This window comes from Rhagoletis pomonella, unplaced genomic scaffold (genome assembly GCF_013731165.1).
Source record: "Rhagoletis pomonella isolate Grant_MI unplaced genomic scaffold, Rhpom_1.0 Rhpom_scaffold_00003, whole genome shotgun sequence".
Classification (NCBI taxonomy): domain Eukaryota; kingdom Metazoa; phylum Arthropoda; class Insecta; order Diptera; family Tephritidae; genus Rhagoletis; species Rhagoletis pomonella.
In genome coordinates, this window is record NW_023458557.1 from 49,395,272 (window position 1) to 49,401,205 (window position 5,934).

Sequence of the window (5,934 nt, forward strand, 5' to 3'; positions counted from 1 at the left end):
GTTCGTTTTTTAGTGGTTTTGGTTTAAAAATACAAAAAACTATAAATTGTGTACATCAGATGAAGAACAAATTAATTACCTTTATGGTGACGTCATTAGTTTTTTAATCGGTTTATAGTTCATAAGATATTAATATTTAAAATATCTAAAAACTGAACTTTAACCTTCTAGAACGTCTTCATTTTTTACTTGCGCCAAATAATTTTGGCATGGTTGAACTGAGCATAAAAAGTTCTATTGATCTGCATTTTTCGTTTTTGCATAGCTGTACGGTCGGTATTCTAGATTTGTTGCAGGAAATGACGAATAACTTAAATCAAATATGCATATTTTTATGTATTGTTTAGTATTTCCATTAAAACGCCAAATATATTGCAAATTCGCATAGAATTAATAATACACATTTTACTTACTTTGCGTACTTTTTGTAGTACCATTCCACTACCGTTTTCGCAAAAGGCGATCACATTCTTCCCCTTTCTCCTACTTCCAAAATACAAATCTAGATAAAGGAGTGCCAAATTTTAGCTATCACAAATTACACAACCTTGTTTTATTGAATCATGCATCATGTGCTTGTTTATAGTAAAACTGATTGATTTTAAATATGTATATTGAGTAAAATTATGGATGCTGATGCATTTGCAGTTATACGCGCTATAGCAATGAACTTACAAAGGTATGCGGAGCTGCCGGGCATAGTAACCATGGACGCATCTATGTCAGCTTCTGGTTGAATTGTTCAACCACAAGCCAGAACTACTCCTATGTCTGAAGAACTGGTTCCCAATCCAGTTAATGCAATAACAGCTTCTTCCAAGCCATTGAAAACATGCATTTTGTTAGGTCCACCACCTGTTGCGCTTGCTTCTGCCTTCGGCCGCGCTTAGGGATTATAACTCTTACTAAGTATAATTCTCCTTTCTGTGTTGCCGGAGAAGAGAGGCTTCCGCATGTCAAAGGTATACAATATTTCTTGTGCATATCACAGTATTTTTGCGCAGAACCCACATCGAAATTTGCAAAAAAGTGCGTAGTGCAAACCGAATTTATTAATAATTTATTTTAAATAAAAGTTGAATCCTTTGATTACACGTGTGTGTTAAAGTTTTTGGATTCGGGTAATGCGTAACTAAACCGGACCCAAGTTTCTCGATAAGGGGCAACAAAGATTCTTTTTTGCTCGTTTATATAATGCAGTGGATAAAAATATACGTATATGTGAAAGGCAAATTTATCTGTTTAAATAAGTTCGAAGATACGATTCGGATTGCAGCATACCATTTCTACGATTCGTAGCAAAATCCGAATACCAAAGTGTTGCAGAATAGGGGCGTAAAACTAATGAAGTATTTATTCGTAAATTTAATTTTAAATATGATCGCGATATTTCATCTTTTAAAATTGATGTAGCTGCCGAAGATTTTGATTCACTTCTAAATAATTCATTTTGGCCGACCGGGGCGTTTGTTCGCGAGTTTGAGTATAAAACTTATAAAAGTAATAACAACGTAGCTAAAATTTCTTATCTTAGTTCTCATTCAAAAAACTAAAGCACTGGTTATACTTGCATTGTGCTGCAGCGTATAACATGAGTAATGCCACATATCGAATCTGTTTAACGAGCTTTGCATACAAGCGATTATCCTACGCAGCGCATGACAGGGCATGGCAGCTAAGTGTGTAGAATTTTGATTTTTCGCTATGTGACATTTTCAAAGAGATATGCCACTCTCATTGCTCTGATTAGTCTGTTCCAGTACACATCACATTTACAGGAATTACCGAGAAGTCGTTCTTGTACATACATTGGGGCATATTTATATTCGAAACAAAGTCAATTATAAAGTTAGTTGCCGCCATTTCATTGAAAATTATGACAAAAAGCAGCAACTAACTTTAGTGTCAACTTAAGCTATGAATAAGCATTCTTCAGTTATGTTTTCCTAACTAAATGCTGGAGTACTGGAACAGACTAACTGATTACACTGAACAGCTGATTCTGGGAAATTATGCGCTCTATGCCGAGTATAATTACACCACTGCTTAACATGCGCTGCTTCTCTATGCCCTGCACTTACAATGTAAGTATAGCCAGCGCTTAATTCGCAAGTCTAATTTAAGTATTTACTATCAAAACGTTAGAGGTTTGAATACCAAATAAACTGACTTATATTTAAAAGGTTTTGACTGCAATTATAATATTATTTCCTTGACCGAAATCTGGCTCAAACCTCATATTTTTAATTCCAAAATTCTTCCAATTGAATATCAAATATACAGGAGCGACCGCGAGGGTAGAATCGGCGGTGGTGTTCCTTTTGCGGTGCATTCATCGATACCATCCGAGGATGTTAGTGTTCCTGTCATTGAATATACCGAATTTAAATGTATACGTGTACAGGCCGGGAAGTCATATTTATTTAACTCTTTGTTACATCCCTCCTAATTCTGCCGTAGCAGTATATATGCAGCTAGTTTCTTTACTTGAGACCGTAAATGCAATGCTTACGGCATCCAATTCTATGATTTTTTTTGGCGATTTAAGGCCCGTCCACATAAAACTTTGGCGTTGCGTTGGCGTTAGCGTCGCTTCAACAGCTGACTATGAATACATGAATTCAAATGCAGCCGTCCACATAGCCAAAATTCGGCAACGCTCACGCCAACACAAAGCAAAAAGATGGCCAACTCTCATCTTTTCGCGTGCGCCGCTCGTCAACTGTTGCAAATAAATAAAATTACGTGAAATATTTTTCCTTTTTAATCAAGTGCAGGCAAGAAATATCGTTTTTAATGCAATTATTGATATGAAATATTAATTTATCTGTCGTTGGTATGTTAATTTAGTGGCCCAAGCATTGACACCGATGTTGTACCAGTTTCATCTAGAGATAGTTACAATGTATTTCCGGAGGAAATGGCTGAACTTTGCCTCGAACAAATAAATATATGTCCAAATAAGTTTGGAAAGGTCTTGGATCTCGTTTACGTTGATGATGTTCCGAAGTCCTCTATTAATCGGTGTGATTCCTTAGTTTTGCCAGAGGATGCATACCATCCCGCTTTTGAGCTAAGCTACGAAATCTACTAGATATGTTTTTGCGAAAGCTAATTTCAGAAAAATTAACAAAGAACTTTCAAAGTTATCTTGGCTAACATATAGAGATTACGAGACGAGTGTAGCGTTGAACACTTTAATGATACTGTTTTCAATTTGTTTCGAAAGTATGTACCAAAACGTAATATTGTTCACGAAGAACCAACACAATTATGGTTCACTTAAGAGCTTAAAAAATTTAAAAACAAAAAGTCACAGTCTTTTAAACTGTATAAAAGAACGGGCTTACACAGTTTTGTGGTATAGCTACTTTGCATTAAATAAGAAATGTTGTAAGTCATATTTATGAAAATTAAAAAGAATTTAATTATGAGTTGATGGTAAATTCCGGTTAATTCAACTTTTTGGATTCTAGGCTAATTGACAAATAAATGACGAAGATATGCTGGTGTCATTTGACGTGGTCTAACTGTTTACCAACATTCCGATACCTCTAGCCATCAAAATAATCACTGCTAAGTGGAACAAAATTCAGCAAAATACTAGCATATGTAAAAACAAGTTCCTTAACCTCCTGAAATTCTGTCTAAAAATCAATAACTATTTTTTGTGTGACAAAAACTTGTACGTACAAACGTTTGGCCAATGGGAAACCCCCTCTCACCAACCATTGCTGACATAAAAATGGATGACCTTCTGGACAAAACCATTTTAGAACTTAAGGAAAACTTCGACATTGACATTAAATTTTTAGTTAAATACGTAGATGATACTTTTGCAATAGTGAGGCGAAACGATGTGGATATTATATTAAATACACTCAACAAGTACCACCATAAGCTGCAGTTCAATGTAGAAAACGAAACCAACCTTCGCATACCGTTTTTAGACGTAATAGTCTACAAGAAAAATGGCGAATTACATAATACTCGACTGGTACTCAAAACCTACATCCTCGGGACTATTGATCAATTACCTATCCACGCAACCATCTAAATATAAAATCAAGACAGCCATAAACCTGACCCATAAAATCTTGACAATAAGCCATCAACAATTTCAAGAACAAAATATTAAGAAAATAAACCATATACTCAAGAGCAATAATTCCCCGGCGCACATAATAAAATGCCTAATCGAACAGAAAACCAATGAAATCAACAACAAGCACAAAAGTAAATCAACCACAACAAGTAAGAAAGTCTAAGCTCGGGCGGAGCCGAACATTAAATACCCGGCGAAAGTAATAAATATATGTTTTTCACCTTTCCGAAAGCTACCGCTACATAGTAAGCCGGGGTGTATCAATTTTGAGTAAATTAGCGTCCTTAAATTTCGAAATATTGAAGTTTCAAGCATTTCTGAAATTGACCGTTATATGAAAAGCGGCCTCAATTTTAGTCCGATTTCAATAATTTTCAACGTTTTGCTTTTATGTGGCAAGCACAATAACCATACCGAGTTTGGTACAAATTGGTAGAACGGTTACCGAGATACATATATGTGATCATAAGTGGGTGGTGCCACGCCCATTTTACAAAATTTTATCATAAACGTATTTCTTGGTAAAGAATTGTTGCAAGCGTCAATTTTGAATAAATTAGTTCTAATATTTACTGATTTATTGAAGATTTCGTACTACCCTTATATGGAATGTGGGCGTGGTTATTGTCCGATGTTAAAAATTTTCGGCCATTTGGTATGCTCTATAAAGACCAACAACTGTGCCAAGTTTGAAGGAAATCGGTGCAGCGATTGCCAAGATAAACACATGTAACCATAAATGGGCGTGGCTACCCCCATTTTTCAAAAATTTATAATATTCTTATTTTTCGTCTAAAAATTATTGTAAATATCAATTTTGAGTGAATAATCTTCAGTAGTTACTAAAATATCGCAGTTTTCGTATTTCTGAAAATTACCGTTATATGGGAGGTAGGCGTGTTTATTGTCCGATTTTGCTACGCCCGAAAGAAATACACGTACCAAGTTTCGTAAAGATATCTTAATTTTTACTCGAGTTATCGTGTGCACAGACGGACGGACGGACAGAGAGTCACCGCTTAATCGATTTCTCTTTTCATCCTGATCATTTATGTATACATTTGTCTATATCTATCTCGATTCGTTTTGCCTGTTACAAATAACCGTTATGTGAACAAAGTTATAATACCCTTGTGCACAACTGCACTCGGGTATAAAAACAACAGAGACGACGAAACGATACTATAGCGTCACATATGTGCCTAAATTACGCGAAACATTTAACCACAAGAAGTATACAGACAACGAAAGCACAACGCTAGCTTATAAATCAAACTGCACATTAGCATCAATATTTACCAAAACAAAAACAATAGTAGAGCCACACCAACAAAACAACGTAGTGTACGAAATTGCATGCAAGGGAAACGAGAACGAAGTTTGCAATAAAATATACATTGGAACCATGATGCAATAATACAAGGTGGTATCAGTTGTGACAGCTCGATTTGACACTGCCTTAGCTCAGTAGAATGAGAAGAAAAACGGGAAGAAATGAATCCCCATATGGGGGAAAAATATAAAATTTCACATTTTCTCCTAAACAAAATTTGCTTTTTTATAGTATATTCGTTATGAAATGAAATAAAATAAGATAAAATACCTTTTTAAGAAAACAAAGTGTGTATACTGAAGAAACATTAAAAACATTCCACTATATTAATGGGCAAAGAATAGTTAAAGAAGGAACACTGTTTCACGTAAGGCAGTCAATATGGCGGAATTAGAGCGAGAAGTTGCCAACTGATAACACCTTGCATTATTGCATCATGCATTGGAACCAAGAATGATAGAATACAAGATTGCGCCGTCCTGGCCGTTGACATTTG